Source organism: Amblyraja radiata, chromosome 3, assembly GCF_010909765.2.
Source record: "Amblyraja radiata isolate CabotCenter1 chromosome 3, sAmbRad1.1.pri, whole genome shotgun sequence".
NCBI classification, from domain to species: domain Eukaryota; kingdom Metazoa; phylum Chordata; class Chondrichthyes; order Rajiformes; family Rajidae; genus Amblyraja; species Amblyraja radiata.
Window position 1 is genome coordinate 42,571,699 of NC_045958.1, and position 20,681 is coordinate 42,592,379.

Here is a 20,681-nt window from a genome sequence, read left to right on the forward strand (position 1 = left end):
CAGGCTAGATGCAGGAAGATTGCTCCCGATGTTGGGGAAGTCCAGGACAAGGGGTCACAGCTTAAGGATAAGGGGGAAATCCTTTAAAACCGAGATGAGAAGAACTTTTTTCACACAGAGAGTGGTGAATCTCTGGAACTCCCTGCCACAGAGGGTAGTCGAGGCCAGTTCATTGGCTATATTTAAGAGGGAGTTAGATGTGGCCCTTGTGGCTAAGGGGATCAGAGGGTATGGAGAGAAGGCAGGTACGGGATACTGAGTTGGATGATCATCCATGATCATATTGAATGGCGGTGCAGGCTCGAAGGGCCGAATGGCCTACTCCTGCACCTAATTTCTATGTTTCTATGTTTCTATGACGAGGTGACGGGAGGGAGGCCAAACTGATCATTTGAAACACTCCTGAAATGTTTTGTTGGAAGCATGCATGGCCAGTCACTGATATTTTTGGTTCATTAACAGCCTAGTTTCACTAAAAATGACAAGCTAATAATGGTTTCATTATTTAAGACTACATGAATTATGCTGGTAATACATGTTTGAAAGCATGCATGAAATTAATTCCAAGGCTCTTACCAGTGATGAAGGTTCTATATTTCTTGGTTTGTGATCAGTCAATAACGTGTCACATTTAAAATATTCTCTGCTTTACAGATGAAATTGAATATTGATTATTAAAAATGATATCTACTGGGCAGTTTCTAAGGATTATTAAAACATCTTGCATTGTTTCTGTGAAATCATTTTGGGAATGTTTAGCTTTATTTCCAAATTGGTCAGATGCATTACTGCTTCATCATGGTTGAATTGGACTGTGCTTCTGTCTAACAAGCAGCTCGATAAAGAACCACCAACTCGTCCTGGTGCTTCTGTCAGTGTGTTCTGGATTCTGTGCCTCCACTGAAGTCAGGGGTGTTCCAAAATCTGCTCTTTGGAGCTGGATGGACTTTATACTTGGTCTCTCATTTTCATGCCAGCCAAAGGCTACAAACCATGTGGGCCCCGTTCATTTGTTTGCGGGTTGCTTAATTCACTATAAAGATAATTAAGATGTTTTATTTTTGTCTTTGTTTTAATAATTCTTAATGTTTTAATTCATATAAATATAATGTGAGTTTAAGTAAATTTACTTTTCATTTGTAAATCAATTTTAATCTTTCAAGTTAATTATACACGTTTTAGCAGTCTTAAACAGCTCTGATGGCACAAGCTGTCTGAAGAACATTAGGGTGGCCTGTGGATTGGGTTTTTTGTTTCTGCCGCCTGGTCTCTGCTCTACCCAGAGTAGCAACAGCAGCAACGAGGTTGGTGAGATGTTGGGAGCTACGTACTGAAAAGTTGAGTGCAATCATTGGCATCCCATAAGAAGTGAATGGCAAGGGTAGTTTTAATCGAATTTAATCTGGTCTTGCAGCCGTATCAGATTCAGCAGAGAAAAATCGATGCAGAAAGTCTGCAGAAAGAGAAGCAAAGTTAATGGGTATTTTTCACTGAATTGAAAAGTTATCTTAGTTAAGAGAGTTGTAGAAATTGCGCACAGTTCCTTCACGCTGTTTGCTGCAAAGAGAACCTGACCATTGCAGGCACTAAATTCAAAAATTTTGATTCTGTGCCTCCTGGATTAGCTCTAACTGGGTCAGCAGAAAATTTAAGTTACTGATGCAATCATCCTTGTAAAATTCGCGACAAAGTTCTGTGAATTGTTCTTCAAGTGAATACTGAAGTTTCCCCAGAATAGGTCTCCAAGCCAGACATGCTCATAGTGAGTGAGATTGATTTGTGAAATGCCCATGCCCTGGTTTCTGACTTCAGCCCACAGATGCCATGTGATGATTTGCTGTGAAGGACTTTGCAAAATTTACTCTAATGGCTCACAGATTTACTGGCATGTCAAGTCTAGAGAGTTTATTGTCATGTGTCCCAGATAGGACAATGAAATTCTTGCTTGCTGCAGCACAACAGAGTATTGTAAGCATAAATACAGAACAGTTCAGTGTGTCTATATAGCATAGACCATATACTGTATATACACACATAAATAAACAGATAAAGTGCAATAGGCTGTTATAGTTCAGAGTTTGCTTGATGGCGAGTTTAATAGCCTGATGGCTGTGGGGAAGACGCTGTTCCTGAACCTGGATGTTGCAGATTTCAGGCTCCTGTACCTTCTACCTGATGGCAGTGGAGAGATGAGTGTGTGGCCAGGATGGTGTGGGTCCTTGATGATGTTGGCAGACTTTTTGAGGCAGCAACTGCGATAGATCCCTTCAATGATGGGGAGGTCAGAGCCGATGATGGACTGGGCAGTGGTCACAACTTTCTGCACGCTTTTTCGCTCCTGGGCGCTCAAGTTGCCGAACCAAGCCACGATGCAACCAGTCAGCATGCTCTCTACTGTGCACCTGTAGAAGTTCAAGAGCGTCCTCTTTGACATACCGACTCTCTGTAATCTTCTGAGGAAGTAGAGGCGCTGATGTGCTTTCTTTATAATTGCATCAGTGTGCTGGAACCAGAAAGAATCTTCGGAAATATGCACGCCCAGGAATTTAAAGTTCTTGACCCTTCCCATCATCGTCCATCAGTGATTCGTCCCACAACAGTGGTGTCGTCGGCGAACTTGATGATGGAGTTCGCACTATGTCCAGCTACGCAGTCATGAGTATAGAGTGAGTACAGCAGGGGGCTGAGCACGCAGCCTTGAGGTGTTCCCGTGCTGATTGTTATCGAGGATGACACATTTCCATCAATACGGACAGACTGTGGTCTGTGGATGAGGAAGTCGATGATCCAATTGCAGAGGGATGCGCAGAGACCCAGATCTGAGAGCTTTGTAACCAGCTTGGAGGGGATGGTGGTGTGAAATGCCGAGCTGTAGTCAATGAATAACAGCCTGACATATGAGTTTCTGTTGTCCAAGTGGTCCAGAGCAGAGTGGAGAGCCAGTGAGATCGCATCCACCGTTGACGTGTTCTGGCGGTTAGCGAACTGCAGTGGGTCCAGGTTCTTGTCGAGGTAGGAGTTGATATGCGCCATAAGCAACCTCTCAAAGCACTTCATCAACACAGACATTAGTGCCACTGGTCGAAAGTCATTGAGGCACGTCACCTTGCTCTTCTTGGGCACCGGTATTATTGATGCCCTTTTAAAGCAGGTGGGAACCTCAGACCTCAGAAGTGAGAGGTTGAACATCCGTCTCATCCTCCAGCTTGGAGCAGAAGTCCCTTTTGGCCTTTTTGATGGCCTTACCAAGGTCGTATCTGGATCTCTTGTAGACCTCTGCATCTCCAGACCTGAATGTCTGGTGTCTGGTCTTCAGAAGAATGCGGATCTCATGGTTCCACCAAGGCTTCTGGTTAGGAAACACTTGGAAGTTTTTGTTGGGACGCAGCCCTCCACACATTTCTTTATGAAGTCTGTTACGTCTGTGGCATATTCATTCAGGTCTGTTGCCGAGTCCTTGAACATTGCCCCGTCTACAGACTTCAGGCAGTCCTGGAGTTGTTCCTCTGCCCCCCCCCAACCAGCTCTGTGCAGACCTCACCTCTGGTGGTACTCTCTTCAATTGCTGCCTGTAGGCAGGAGGAAGCAGCAGCACCGCAGTATGTTCTGATTTACCGAAGTGAGGGTGAGGGATAGAGCGATAAGCATCCTTGATGGTGGTGTAGCAGTGGTCGAGGGGGTTTGGTCCTCTGGTGCTGCAGGATTCATGTTGGTGGAAGTTAGGGAGCGATTTATTCAGGTTGGCTTTGTTGAAGTCCCCGGCTATGATGGTAAACGCCTCGGGGTAAGCTGTCTGGTCCTTGTTGACCACGGCGTGCAGCTCCCCCAGTGCCAGATGGACACCTGCCTGGGGAGGGATGTAGACTGTGGTCAGGATGATGGAGGTGAATTCTCTCAGTAGGTAGAAGGGACGGCACTTCACAGCCAGGTGTTCCAGGTGTGGAGAGCAGGAGTTGGATAGGACCGCCACGTCTGAGCACCACACAGAGTTGACCATGAGGCAGACACCCCCTCCTCTCCCTTTCCCAGATGCCAGTATATGGTCCATGCGATGGATGGAGAAACCTTCAGGCTGGACTGCTGAGTCTGGGGAGCTGGGGGTGGGGGCAGAACACAGAGCATTCCCTCAGCTCCCTTTGGTAAAGCAGCCTTGACCTTAATTCCTCCACTTTGTTTTCAAGGGACTGTACATTGGCCAGTAGGATGGTAGGGAGAGGGGGCCGAAGTCCCCTGCGCTTCAGTCTGACCTGAAGTCCTGCCAGTCGGCCACGTTTCCGGAAACAATGGAGGCCTCTCCGTTGTTTCCAGGTACTGTGTTTACTGTAGAGGGGTCGTTTACAGTCGGGGGCTCCTGCAGCTGCGGGAGATCGCGATATCGCTAGTGCCTTCAAGTGCACTAGCAGATTAACCATATAACCATATAACCATATAACAATTACAGCACGGAAACAGGCCATCTCGGCCCTACAAGTCCGTGCCGAACACTTTTTTCCCTTAGTCCCACCTGCCTGCACTCATACCATACCCCTCCATTCCCTTCTCATCCATATGCCTATCCAATTTATTTTTAAATGATACCAACGAACCTGCCGCCACCACTTCCACTGGAAGCTCATTCCACACCGCTACCACTCTCTGAGTAAAGAAGTTCCCCCTCATGTTACCCCTAAACTTCTGTCCCTTAATTCTGAAGTCATGTCCTCTTGTTTGAATCTTCCCTATTCTCAAAGGGAAAAGCTTGATCACATCAACTCTGTCTATCCCTCTCATCATTTTAAAGACCTCTATCAAGTCCCCCCTAAACCTTCTGCGCTCCAAAGAATAAAGACCTAACATATTCAACCTATCTCTGTAACTTAGTTGTTGAAACCCAGGCAACATTCTAGTAAATCTAGATTGTCCTTTACGGCGCTGATTTCTACCGTTTCTCTGATCCAGGTGAGTTGAGCGAAGTTATAAATAATTCTCTTCTGTTGAGCTGCTGGCAAAATGTCACCAAAGGCTGGCACCGTCTTTCAATTTGTAATTTTTAATGTAATCAGTTTCCTATCTATTTCTGTGCACCATACTGTTTTCCTGTAAATTTAGGTGGATATATTTTATGTAGAGCAATGCCAATACTGTCGTTTTGTGCAAATCAAAATAAATTATATCATAGCGAGCAACACAACTTACCTAATTTGTGATGGCTTAACATGATGGAAGAGATTTATCATCATGATATACATGACAGTTTACTGATCTTGTCTGTTCGTGGCAACTAGGTGTACTGCTATGCAGGTGAGCTGTGGCTCATTCAAAGCACTTGTTGTAATAGAATAAGGTGAGGAGGAAGGAAAGGTGTCACTCAACAGTATGTAATGGGATTTAATTTAATCAAAATGGTGCAAATATATTTTGTGTTTTGAATATAAGCATATATTGATTGAAATAATAAACTTACAAAAGGCCAGGAATGGGACTACAATTCTACTGGTGGTGCAGCATTCAGAAGACTGGCGCTGATTATTAACATCTCTCTACAAATCATAGCCTTAGACAACAGAACAAAAGTCCACCACGTTTGTGCTTGTTTTGTATTTCAGTACATTATCATCTTACTTAAATCCTTCAGGACATTCAATTTGTTAGCACAATATTTCCCCAAAGTCTTTTAAAATGGCTGCATTTAATTATAGTAATGAACTCCTTATAGATTGAATATTTTAAACAGAGTCTTTGAGCTGCTCTCCCTCCCTGGTCTCCCATTCTCTCTGTTTAAGCCAAATCTTTACCCTTTGCTTCTTTTAAAACACGGCTCCCTGTATTTAGCTGGGTAATGGGATTTATGATTTTGTTTACATCAGTATCCATGGCAATGCACCATAAAAGATCGGTTGCCTGGCAACTTTGTATTGTGAGGCTGCAATGGAGGATGGATCTTTTTGTGTCTTTGAAGGGAGGGCTTGAAGAATAATGAAACTTCTGCTCATACTTTTGATGAATGCTTTTATTTTCAAGGTCAACTAAATGTTTTTTCAGCAAAGACTAATGCACTTTTCATCAAAAGATGCACCGTAAAATGTTTCCACAAGATTATCCTGTCTCAGAGTTGGGGACAACAGCTTAAGAAGGATTTTTTCCCTTTGCACACTGCTAGAAAATTAGGTTGAGAGCAACTGTGGGATTGTACTATTGATGCAAGTTTCACTCAATGACTGACCATCTCTGTATTCATTATCGAAAGGTCTAGAGGCAGTTTAAAGAATGACTGTCTGACTGGAAAACTTTTTTTTTAAATTGTTCTATTTATTAGATAACTTTCTGTCAATGTTTTGAATTCTCAAAATGTGGACTTTTTTTAATAAAAGGGTCACTCCCTCCAGTTTTGAACTATATTAAAAAAAGGAATGAATTGGAATAAATGTATTTTAGTATGCTTTATTGTATGTATGATTAAAATACCAATTTCAGCTGATTTTTACTGTAAAGATAGATAGAAAATAGGTGAAGTAGTAGACCATTTGGCCCTTCGAGCCAGCACCGTCATTCAAAATGATCATGGCTGATCTAAAATCAGTACCTGCTTTCTCCCCATATCCCTTGATTCCGTTATCCCTAAGAGCTAAATCTAACTCGCTTGAATACATCTTGAGTATATGCATTAACTTAGTAGATATATCTAATTTTCTAATGCACCAAATTTTAATGAGTTGTTAGTTTCATTAAATAAATTTATGATGTACCAAGGTCCATTATCTTGGGAATTATTGAGGTTTGGTGGTGGGTGCAGGGATGGAAGTCAATGATGGAAGATACCTATTGGATTTACAACATATGGTTAATCCACATCAGTTTGATCTCCTGCATCTCACATATCAAAATCATGCTGCCATATAGTTATCATGATTCTAACATCCAACATTATTATCTCTGCTGTTTTATCAATTTTCTGCATATCGACAGGGATGTATTTTTGTGACTTGATGGCATTGGTTGCTGCTTAAGGGGGAGGTGTTCATTGCTTTCAGGAAGTTTGCTCAAAGCTACAGCAGAAAAGAGCTGAAAGTGGGTACCATAATTGTTTAGATTTGGCTCCTTTCTCCCTTTCTGCAGAATGCTATCCAGACCCATCATGAATGACAGAGAAGCAAAGTTGCTTCAAGTCAATGTCTGGAGTCAAGCGGCCAGGTCTCTGTTGCGTTGCCAGACAAAGTTTAATGCTGATGTTTAAAATACTTCCTGCGTCCCAAGTATTCCATTAGCACCTATGCTTTGCATGATGCAGATGGCATTTCATTTTTGTCCTATGCGTGGGATGAATCATGCCTTGTTCTATTTGAAAGCTCATAGTATTGGCAAAATCCTTTCTTGTGCTGTTTGCTGCATTCCCACCGAGAAAGAGGTAAATCTACCTTCGTTGAAGTAGAGAGCCTTGTAGCATTGAGCTGAGGATGATAGTTTAAATTGTGCTTGTATGTGTGTGCCCCAAAGTGGAGTGTTTACATTTCCCAATGGAGGGATTGTTCCCTTTGTCCATTCTTTCAAAGGCCATCCAATTTCAGTCCCTATGTATTTGTGTTGAATATTCAGTAGTAAGTTTCTAAAGATGTTGCTCGAAAGACAAAGGAGACAGAAAAAAATGAAAAATTCTTCTTAAATGGCACTCCTGAGAATTGTGGGGAGGAATCTAATGTTAGAGTCAAAAAGAATTCCAAACACTGGAATTTGGACAATTAATCAGAAAAGGCTTGAAGCTACCTCGGCTATGTCAAACGTGGTTTACAGATGCAAAAGGTAATGAAATAAAGTAGGATCAAAGAAGAATAAAATGATGAAAACTAATGTAAAGGGTTTGGCTACAGGACCTAAGAGCAACGGGCTTCCAGTTAGTCCCATCAGTGGAAACCTTAACCTGACCACCAAATGTTTACTATTTTTAAAATCTTTTTCTTATTCTATGCACTTTCCCAGTGAGCATAAATTACACAGCAACTTGTAAAATTCCATGCACACATGCAGGAAGTGCAGCATAGTCAGTCACATTTCCTCTGCATGCACTGGCATTTATCAAGTGAGAATACATTTACTAATCCTGTGCTCCCCATGTCAATCCGTGCTTGAAATATGTGCAGGTGGGAGAGTTATTTCCACAGTATTGCAGGTTGTGTAATGCCAAGGTGGGGAAGTGCATGAGTCTGGGGCATTGCATTTAGCACAGGAATAATGTTGCACTTTGGAAAAGTGGTTTAAACTCTGTGCCTTCTATACACGCCAACATGACAGGCTGTACATGAGCAAATGTTCAGCAAAGGTGGGATGGTAATTTCCACATGTTATGCGATCCACAATAGTGATATTATCATAGGTTTTGGGACTTAATTTTGAGTTCACAGTTTTCCTTAGCTCACTGCAACATTAATGAGCAAGGGTTGTAATCACTGTTATATTGTCATGATTGAAACTACGTGTTGTGACATGAAAATTAAGTGCATGATCTGAACTTTGGAGCTCTGCCAAATTAGCACAGACAGCATATTAGCAATCCTGGTGTTGTAGTCTGGGCGTCAGACATTGAATAAGGTGACCACTAATAGCACCAGCACCGTAAGAAGCAGTAAAGTAGCAGGAACCAGAGCTGCACAAGCCAGACCTGCAGGCTCACAGAAGGGAGGGACCAACCGAGAGGCCATCCAAAGCCAACTCTCTACAGCTCTCCCATGTGACACGTCACCAGCTGAAAAACACAACCATCTGGCCTACTGGTGTTAATATTTGAGCTCTCTTTTAACATGCCTTCTGAAGGACCAATCCGTTCTAAGCAGCTGTCATCATTCATATCCACTTCCCAGAAAGTAGTGTGCTCCTTGCATCATCGAAAGAGCCTGCTCTGACTCTCCTTGCTGCTCCCTACCAAAGTTGGGAAGAGAAATGAAAAAGACTTGCCAATGGTAGAGAGCCCTTTCTCGCTCTCTGTGTAGCAATGCACACCAAATAATAAGATGTTGTTGAATTCCAAACACCAGCCTACAAAGAGGTAAGCTTAGTGTGACTTTCATTAAGGTTGTTCTAGATAAGCTCAGTGACTTTGTCAGAGGCAGCAACTTTGTCAGGTGTCAGGTGGTAAAGCAGCTGCCTCAGCTCCAGGAATTAATCCTGACAACTGATGCTGTCTTTGTAGTGTTTGCATGATCTCTTTGTGACTGCACGGGTTTCCTCCAAATGCTCCGGTTTCCGCCCACATCGCAAAGAAGTGTGGTTGATAGCTTAAAGGGCTTCTATAAATTGCCCTGGATGTGTAGATAAAAGGTTGATGACAGTGGGGAAATTGAATGGGATTGGTGTTTGGTGGTCAACATGGACTCAGCTGCATGACTTTACATAAGGTCTCTTTGGAGAAGCAGCATCTCCCCAGAAATGACCTTTTGGTTAATGTAGGAGGGGTAGTCCAAGGAAACCTGGTGATCACATGTCCCTCTATAGTCAGAGCCCTTCCCCTCCTCTTTCTTCCAGAAAGAAACATTCATGTCTGGTATCTCTCCCTGTTCTCCTCATCTTACTGAATAAACAGCCACGAAAACGCTCCAATTTAGCTTCTGCAGGTCTAAATCTGTCATTATCTTAAACTTTAGAGTTCCAAACTCCATTTTAACCAATAACCAAATTGCAGCAAATATGCACAACCAACCTAATCTTCCAGTCATTACCTACTAAACCCATGAGTAGTTGAAGATTCTAAGTTATGACTCAGGTTAATATCAATTTATTAAATTGTTCCGTCCTTGCAATTCCAACAGAACATGACTCTTCCATATAACCATATAACCATATAACAATTACAGCACGGAAACAGGCCATCTCGACCCTTCTAGTCCGTGCCGAACACGTATTCTCCCCTAGTCCCATATACCTGCGCTCAGACCATAACCCTCCATTCCTTTCCCGTCCATATAACTATCCAATTTATTTTTAAATGATAAAAACGAACCTGCCTCCACCACCTTCACTGGAAGCTCATTCCACACAGCTGAGTAAAGAAGTTCCCTCTCATGTTACCCCTAAACTTCTGTCCCTTAATTCTCAAGTCATGTCCCCTCGTTTGAATCTTCCCTACTCTCAGTGGGAAAAGCTTATCCACATCAACTCTATCCCTCTCATCATTTTAAAGACCTCTATCAAGTCACCCCTTAACCTTCTGCGCTCCAAAGAATAAAGCCCTAACTTGTTCAACCTTTCTCTGTAACTTAGTTGCTGAAACCCAGGCAACATTCTCGTGTTACTCCTCTGTACTCTCTCTATTTTGTTGACATCCTTCCTATAATTAGGCGACCAAAATTGTACACCATACTCCAGAATTGGCCTCACCAATGCCTTGTACAATTTTAACATTACATCCCAACTTCTATACTCAATGCTCTGATTTATAAAGGCCAGCACACCAAAAGCTTTCTTTACCACCCTATCTACATGAGATTCCACTTTCAGGGAACTGTGCACAGTTATTCCCAGATCCCTCTGTTCACCTGCATTCTTCAATTCCCTACCATTTACCATGTACGTCCTATTTTGATTTGTCCTGCCAAGATGTAGCACATCACACTTTTCAGCATTAAACTCCATCTGCCATCTTTCAGCCCACTCTTCCAACTGGCATAAATCTCTCTGTAGACTTTGAAAATCTACTTCATTATCCACAACCCCACCTATCTTAGTATCATCTGCATACTTACTAATCCAATTTACCACACCATCATCCAGATCATTGATGTACATGACAAACAACAGTGGACCCAACACAGATCCCTGTGGCACCCCACTAGTCACTGGCCTCCAACCTGACAAACAACCATCCACCATTACTCTCTGGCATCTCCCATTCAGCCACTGTTGAATCCATCTTGCTACTCCACCATTAATACCCAACAATTGAACCTTCTTAACCAACCTTCCATGAGGAACCTTGTCAAAGGCCTTACTGAAGTCCATATATACAACATCCACTGCTTTACCCTCATCAATTTCCCGAGTAACCTCTTCAAAAAATTCAAGAAGATTAGTCAAACATGACCTTCCAGGCACAAATCCATGTTGACCGTTCCTAATCAGACCCTGTTTATCCAGATGCTTATATATATTATCTCTAAGTATCCTTTCCATTAATTTGCCCACCACTGACGTCAAACTAACAGGTCTATAATTGCTAGGTTTACTCTTAGACCACTTTTTAAACAATGGAACAACATGCAGCGTACGCCAATCCTCCGGCACTATTCCCGTTTCTAATGACATTTGAAATATTTCTGTCATAGCCCCCCGCTATTTCTACACTAACTTCCCTCAATGTCCTAGGGAATATCCTGTCCGGACCTGGAGACTTATCCACTTTTATATTTCTCAAAAGTGTCAGTACTTCTTCTTCTTTGAATCTCATAGTTTCCATAGCTACTCTACTTGTTTCCCTTAACTCACATAATTCAATATCCTTCTCCTTGGTGAATACCGAAGAAAATAAATTGTCCAATATCTCCCCCATCTCTTTTGGCTCTGCAGATAGCTGTCCACTCTGACTCTCTAATGGACCAATTTTATCCCTCGTTATCCTTTTGCTATTAATATATCTGTAGAAACCCTTTGGATTTACTTTCACCTTACTTGCCAAAGCAACTTCATATCTTCTTTTAGCTTTTCTAATTTCTTTCTTAAGATTCTTTTTACATTCTTTATACTCCTCAAGCACCTCATTTACTCCATGCTGTCTATAATTATTGTAGATCTCTCTCTTTTTCCGAACCAAGTGTCCAATTTCCCTTGAAAACCATGGCTCTTTCCAATTTTTACCATTTCCTTTCAACCGAACAGGGACATAAAGATTCTGTACTCTTAAAATTTCACCTTTAAATGTCCTCCATTTCTCTTCCACATCTTTCCCATCAAACAAACTGTCCCAATTTACTCCTTTTAAATCCTTTCGCATCTCCTCAAAGTTAGCCTTTCTCCAATCAAAAATCTCAACCTTAGGTCCAGTTCTGACCCTCTCCATAATTATATTGAAACTAATGGTATTGTGATCACTGGTCCCGAACTGTTCCCCAACGCATACCTCTGCCACCTGACCCGTCTCATTTCCTAACAGGAGGTCCAGCACCGCCCCTTCTCTAGTAGGTACTTCTATGTATTGCTGCAAAAAACTATCTTGCACACATTTTACAAACTCCAACCCATCCAGCCCATTTACACAATGTGTTTCCCAGTCTATGTGTGGAAAATTGAAATCTCCCACAATCACTACCTTGTGCTTACTACTAATATCTGCAATCTCCTTACATATTTGCTCTTCCAATTCTCGCTCCCCATTTGGCGGTCTATAATACACCCCTTTAAGTGTTGCTACCCCTTTCCCATTTCTCAGTTCCACCCAAATAGCCTCCCTAGACGAGCCCTCTAATCTATCCTGCCAAAGCACTGCTGTAATATCTTCCCTGATAAGCAATGCAACACCTCCACCTCTTGCCCCTCCAATTCTATCACACCTGAAGCAACGAAATCCTGGAATATTTAGTTTCCAATCACAGTCCTCCTGTACCATGTTTCACTGATCGCCACAACATCATACATCCAGGTGTCAATCCAGGCTCTAAGTTCATCCACCTTTCTTACAATGCTCCTAGCATTAAAATACACACATTTAAGAAACCCACCCTCTCTTATTCTCTAGGTACACAAAATTGCTGGAGAAACTCAGTGGGTGTAGCAGCATCTATGGAGCGAAGGAAATAGGCGACGTTTCGGGCCGAAACCCTTCTTCAGACTGATGGGGGGTGGGGGGGAGAAGGAAGGAAAAGGGGAGGAGGAGGAGCCCGAGGGCGGGCGGATGGGAGGGTGGGAGGAGACAGCTAGAGGGTTAAGGAAGGGGAGGAGACAGCAAGGACTAGCAAAATTGGGAGAATTCAATGTTAATGCCATCCGGACACAAGGTCACCAGGCGGAATATGAGGTGCTGTTCCTCCAATTTCCGCTGTTGCTCACTCTGGCAATGGAGGAGACCCAGGACAGAGAGGTCGGATTGGGAATGGGAGGGGGAGTTGAAGTGCTGAGCCACCGGGAGTTCAGGTAGGTTATTGCGGACTGAGCGGAGGTGTTCGGCGAAACGATCGCCCAACCTCCGCTTAGTCTCGCCGATGTAAATCAGCTGACATCTAGAGCAGCGGATGCAGTAGATGAGGTTGGAGGAGATACAGGTGAACCTTTGTTGCACCTCATATTCCGCCTGGGGATCTTGCGTCCGGATGGCATTAACATTGAATTCTCCCAATTTTGCTAGCCCTTGCTGTCTCCTCCCCTTCCTTAACCCTCTAGCTGTCTCCTCCCACCCTCCCATCCGCCCGCCCTCGGGCTCCTCCTCCTCCCCTTTTCCTTCCTTCTCCCCCCCACCCCCCATCAGTCTGAAGGAGGGTTTTGGCCCAAAACGTCGCCTATTTCCTTCACTCCATAGATGCTGCTACACCCGCTGAGTTTCTCCAGCAATTTTGTGTACCTTCGATCTTCCAGAATCTGCAGTTCCTTCTTGAACTCTCTTATTCTCTGTTTATTGTCTTTTTTTTCTCTCTCCCCTACATTTTGGGTCAGAGTGCTACCATTCTCTGCCTCCTGCCTCACACACTGACTGCTAGCTTTCCCAATTTGAGTCCTTCCCCCCAACCATACTAGTTTAAAGTCTCCCCAGTAGCCTTTGCAAATCTCCCCGCCAGGATATTGGTCCCCCTCGAGTTCAAGTGCAACTTGTCCTTTCTGTACAGGTCGCACCTTCCCCAAAAGAGGTCCCAATGATCCAGAAACTTGAATCCATACCCACTGCACCAGTCCCTCATCCACTCATTTATCCTCCACCTCGCTCCCCATACGAACCGGCAGTGTTTTTCCTGCCGATATCGGGTTCAAATTCCCCTCCACCTCGCTCCCTGCTGGGAAGACTATGTCGTCATTTGTTTTGTCTTGCCAAACCAACTGTTCCATGTAATATTCAATGTAGAGAGTTGTGTCGTATCTGTCATACGTGCAGAAAGTGACAACAACCCAAATTCAGCGAGCACTTGTGTGATGAACCATTTTGTATGGGTTAACTAGCAATGTTACAATATTTTGAGATTTAAAAAATCAAGTCTGCAATTTATTCCACCAGATAAAGCATAAAAAGAAGTTTAAGATGACACCTAATTCACTTTCATATCGTCAGTATTAAAAAAGTTATGGCCATTTTCATGCTCGGAAATTAGCATCTTGTTCCCTATTGCTTTTCCATTGACAACACAAAAGCTGTGATCGAGGACAGACAAAAGCCCATAACTTTCTTAAAAATCAAGAGAACTGAATGAAATTTTCAGTTATTATAGATTGAAGCATTTTGAAACAAATATAAAACATCTTACTTGGATGACCTGAAATTAAAGCATATAATTAGTTAATTACCTAATTGTAGTTAATTACAAAATTGACCGTTGTGACGGAAATAGTAATAAACACCCAGACTGCCTTGAAAATTCAAATATGTGATATTCTCAAGATCAAAACATTAATATTATTGTATAATATGCTGTGGGTCCGTAACAGATAGGTAAATAAATTACAATTTCTAGCAATTGACCAAGTCTTTATGGAGAAGATCAGTTGCGAGCTGGTACAGATTGTAACCAATAAACAACTCTGTATACCTTATTTTTCCTCAACTTTTCAATTTTGGCATTATAAACTCCAAGTTTTTCCTCTTCAAACCACACATGACATGCCTTTCTGCCCACTACTTTCCCATTAAGAATGTCCTGTAGATTCCATTTCTTAAGAAAATGATATATTTTTTAAATAGCCTAAGTATCCAAGTAACAAACTAATCCCATTCACACAAGAATTCACAATATAACATGATTTTTAAATCTCACTGTCATGAATTTATATGCCAGATGGAAGGAATTTAATATTTAATTCCCATAAATTAATCTAGAAACATCCAGAGAATGCCTTTTATTGTCATTCAAACAACTTGGTTTGAACGAAATTGGAATTTCTACAGTTTTTACATTACAAAAAACCCAAAGACCCACACTTAACACAGTTTACATAAACATCCATCACAGTGAGTCTCCAACACCTCCTCACTGTGATGGAAGGCAAAGTCTTATCTCTTCCCTTTGTTCCACTCAATATAATTAAAATCATTATTTTTTTGCACAATACATGGGACTAAAACTGATATTGTATAAAAATATTGACTATGGGTAGACAATAACACAAAATATAGACGATTTAGATGCTCTTATGACATGATTGTCCAAAAAAAAGAGCATTTAAATCATCTTGCGAGTGGGTTTTTCTGGAACGTGATCGATTGGAACGTTGCATTAGCGGTGAATTTGAACCCGATATTGGCAGGAAAAACACTGCCGGTTCGTATGGGGCCCAAATTACATTTTCGCAAAGGAAAATTAGATTAAAGCCATCCCGATAAACAAGTTTATATATAAAATAAACGACTTACATTATGTTTTGTTCCCTTCATGCGATCCGTCACGTTGTAAGCTAAGATAGGTGGGGTTGTGGATAATGAAGTAAATTTTCAAAGTCTACAGAGAGATTTATGCCAGTTGGAGGTGATAAGTGTGAGGTGCTACATCTTGGCAGGACAAATCAAAATAGGACGTACATGTTAAATGGTAGGGAATTGAAGAATGTAGGTGAACAGAGGGATCTGGGAATAACTGCACAGTTCCCTGAAAGTGGAATCTCATGTAGATAGGGTGGTAAAGAAAGCTTTTGGTGTGCTGGCCTTTATAAATCAGAGCATTGAGTATAGAAGTTGGGATGTAATGTTAAAATTGTACAAGGCATTGGTGAGGCTAATTCTGGAGTATGGGGTACAATTTTGGTCGCCTAATTATAGGAAGGATGTCAACAAAATAGAGAGAGTACAGAGGAGATTTACTAGAATGTTGCCTGGGTTTCAGCAACTAAGTTACAGAGAAAGGTTGAACAAATTATGGCTTTATTCTTTGGAGCGCAGAAGGTTAAGGGGGGACTTGATAGAGGTCTTTAAAATGATGAGATGGATAGACAGAGTTGACGTGGATAAGCTTTTCCCACTGAGAGTAGGGAAGATTCAAACAAGGGGACATGACTTGAGAATTAAGGGACAGAAGTTTAGGGGTAACATAAGGGGGAACTTCTTTACTCAGAGAGTGGTGGCTGTGTGGAATGAGCTTCCAGTGAAGGTGGTGGAGGCAGGTTCGTTTTTATCATTTAAAAATAAATTGGATAGTTATATGGACGGGAAAGGAATGGAGGGTTATGGTCTGAGCGCAGGTATATGGGACTTGGGGAGAATACGTGTTCGGCACGGACTAGAAGGGTCGAGATGGCCTGTTTCCGTGCTGTAATTGTTATATGGTTATATGGTAAGCATTGAGGGCGTTAGAAGTCGCTTTTTATTTTAATGTAATTATTAAATTGTCTCGCAATTAAATAAATTTAAAAATCGGGAACGAAGTCCGATCGATTGTTCTTCAGCAGCTTAGCAGCCCGAGGAAAGCCACCTACCATAAGCTGTATAAAACGGCATTTTAATCCCGCCCCCCCCCACATCTTAGGCGCCAAAGTCGAGCACACAGCCAGTGGCAGAACTGCAGCGCCGCTGAAGGTACGTTTTGTAACATCGCTAGGTTAAGGCTCATTTAAATAGCAATACTACAGTAGCAATGATAGACAACATGTGTCAATCCTGCTGGATTAATGATAGCACCCTTCTCCATCCAAAATATCAGAGGACCAAAGACAAAGTCATTTTATGTGTCCTGATTGACCAAAACTGTGGCTCACCTCGGACCTGGCACAGAACATTATTGTTTTCAGATAAAGATTTGAAGATGTGATCCATTATGAGTTCCATGGGATGACAAAGCATGAAAGAGGAATTGAAACAATGCTCAGGTAGAATTCCAAAGGATGACACAGGACTGTGAGATTGAATCGGTAAATTTCATAACTAGGGGTTGAAACAAAATCCCTGGGCATGACAGGGTTTGAGTCTATCAAAATACTTCTTGATCTGCCTGTGAAGGAGCCAATCCCTCCTCCTTATTATCTGGATCGTACAAGTTCATTGCAATCTGCATCTAGTGACCCTCGCATGCTCTTGCCAGCACAACAATCCATGCCAGCGACAGTTCCTCTGTCTGTTCCATCTTCGCCTGCGCCACGGTCTCCTGCTTCGACTCCGGAGATGTTGGTCCACTCCCCCACGGCGGTGTAATACTGGGTGCCGATGCATGCCATGACATGGGTTTGATTTCCTTCAGCCCTTCAGTCTGTCCACTGACTGACTATAGGCTGTGATTTTACACATCACATTTTAACACAATACAAGGATTTGTTTAACGACGAGCTGGGCAGGTTGCCTGTGAGATACACGATTAATATTGACCCTGAGGCAATCCCAGTTGTTCATCCCTCTCACAGGATTCCCCATGTTATGCGGGATCGGGTACAAAGTGAACTTAACAGAATGGTGGCTCTTGGTGTGATTACTCCCGTAACTGAACCCTCAGACTGGGTCTCCTCAATGGCCACTAAGAAGAATAAAGATGAGATATGGATTTGTATTAACCCCAAGGACTTAAATACAGCAATTAAGAGACCACATTATCCAATGCGTTCGGTGGACGAGATTGCGGCACAGATAGCCGATGCAACTGTATTCACAGTGCTAGATGCCAAGAGTTCATTCTGGCAGATTCCACTGGAACATAAATCCTCCAAGCTAACAACTTTCAGTACTCCGTTCGGACGTTATAAATTTTTGAGGATGCCCTTTGGTATAAGCTCTGCTAGTGAAGTATTTCAACAATCCATGGAGCAATTTTTTGCCAGCTACCCATTCTCCATCGTAGTGGACGATAACCTTATTGCTGGAAAAACGATCGAGGAACACGATGTCAATCTGACAAAAGTATTGAAGCGTGCCAAGGCCATCCATCTCAAACTGAATCCTAAAAATACAGATTCAGAGTGAATGAGGTGAAATACCTAGGCCATATATTTACCAAGGATGGCCTGAAAACGGATCCAGCGAAAACCAGTGCTATTAATGAACTTCCAGAACCCACGGATGTGCCCAGCTTGCAGAGGTTCCTTGGCATGGTGAATTATTTGAGCAAATTCATTCCAGATTTCAGCGAAATATCAACCCCATTGCGCCATCTCACACACAAAGACTCTGGAAAGGATATGCACCTGGCAGACACTCTTTCACGTGCACCTCGGAAGACCTGCAAGGATCTACCCTCGCAGGATGATGACTTTATCGTGATGTCCGTATCCTTCATCCCTTCATCTTGGATGGAGGAACTGGCTCCCCACACTGCCACCGACAAGACCCTACGGTCGCTTACTTCTGTCATTAACTGCGGCTGGCCAGACAAGCACTACAACGTTCCATTGCCAGTCCGACCTTTCTTCCCTGTTCGTGATGAATTAGTGCTACAAGACGGCATTGTTTTAAAAGGACACCACGCGGTTCCTGTTTCGCTGCATCACCGGTATTTTGACACTGTCCATGCAGGACACCCAGGTGCTGAACCACTGTTTCACGGGCAAAAAGCATGTTTTACTGGCCTGGCATGGCCGAATACATCAACGAAAATGTGGTAGCTTGTGCTGTATGCAATAGTCTGGCGCCTCATCAACAAAAGCAACCACTTCTGCCACATCCTGTACCTGCGTTCCCATGGTCTACAGTGGCAGCTGATTTATTTGAATGGCACGGCAAGCAGTACCTGGTGCTCGTGGATTTGTATTCAGGATGGTTCGACATTGATTTTCTCAGCAGCCCCACTTCCAGCGGCGTGATTTCGAAATTATCTCGTCATTTTTCCATCCATGGATCTCCAGGCAAGCTGTTGACTGACAATGGCAGCCAGTTCACCAGCCAACAATTCAGAGAGTTTGCCAGACGCTGGAATTTTCACCACATCACCAGCAGCCCTGAGTATCCACAGTCCAACGGGGCTGGCTGAACGGGTTGTCAGAAGTGCCAAACAACTCATGGAGCACTCTCACAGGGCAAAATCTGAATTATTCCTGGATTTGCTCAACTTAAGCAACATTTCCCGTGACCCTGCCTTGAGTTCACCTGCTCAACGATTATTGTCAAGGCAGACCCGCACCCCGTTGTCCGTAGCAGAGAAAACGTTAATCCCACATGTCTTTCCTCCTGAGGAGGTTCAATCTAAGTTGCAATAGAAGTGTAACGTTCAAAAGAAATGGTTCGACAAGACGAGTAGGCCTCTGCCGCCATTGATCCAAGGACAGGTGGTCCACTTACAGACTGACAAAGGCCATGACCATATTGGGGTGATTTCTGGTCCCGCTTCGGAGCCACGCTCATACATTGTTAGAGCCGATGGCGGCACCTACCGACGAAACAGACAACATCTTCTGCCTGTGAAGGAGGCGATCTCTCCTCCTTATTGTCCGGATCGTACAAGTTCATTTCAATCTGCATCGAGTGACCCTCGCATGCTCTTGCCAGCACAACAATCCATGCCTGCGACAGTTCCACTGTATGTTTCATCTTCGCCTGCGCCACAGTCTCCTGCTTCGACTCCGGAGGCATTGGTCCACTCCCCCACGGCGGTGAAATCACCAGCTCTTTCACCGGAGAAAAAGAATGGATATGGCCTCTATCATACACGTGCCGGTCGTGTTTGCAGGCCGGTCGTGAAGTATCCGGACTAGGTTTGACTTTACACCAGTATGTCATCGTTTGTGATATTTGCTTTGCTTAGTTATGGTATACATCGTTATTGATTCTTTAAGAGGGGGGATGTAGATTAGTGGCTCGTGTTATGAGTCATGCATTTGTAGTTACGTCCACTAGCTTGTTAGCGTTGCGGTCTGTTGCATTCCGTTAGTCTTAAAGTGAACTCTCAAGTGAGAACTTGTATTGCATGTTCCTATTAAACTCTATATAACCTGACATGGTGTGAGGCCACTGTTATTATAAGGACTACAAATCAACAGGAATGTACATATCTAAAAATCACACGTTCCTTCACCATAGCCCCGGAAAATATCATGCGATGCCCTGAGCTCCTGATCCAGTGCCATGCGCATGGTCTGGGTGTGGCAGAAGTGACTGCCATTACCACAATGGGTCTATTCATTGCCCACCTTCGAAATAATTTTCAGATAAGCACCCTGAAGATAATAGACAATAGACAATCCCCAGAAAAAATGGAGAGTTCTATTTGTAGGCGCATTGGAGCGTTCCATTTAATTATATGTTATCATGTAACATGCAAAGGCCCTAAGAGGACAGAAGGTGAAATTGGATTGATCTGCAAGGTGTCTCAATTATTTTTACCATAAAGAGTGCCTAAGCCAACATGAGGAACATTACAATGCCAGGCCTGGAAATGGGCGTAGGAACCGCACCCTTGGCCTAAAAAAGAAATTGAGCAGAAAATGCAATTGCACCGATGAGAAAGTAGTCTTTTAAATGCCACTAACGTATGTGCTTCAACCACCACCCTCTGCAGCGCATTCTAGGCACTCATCACCCTCTGTGAAAACAAAACTATCCTCACCCACCTCCTTTATACTTTGTCCCTCTCACCTTAAAAGCTATTCCCATCTACTATTTGATGAGTATTCTTGTA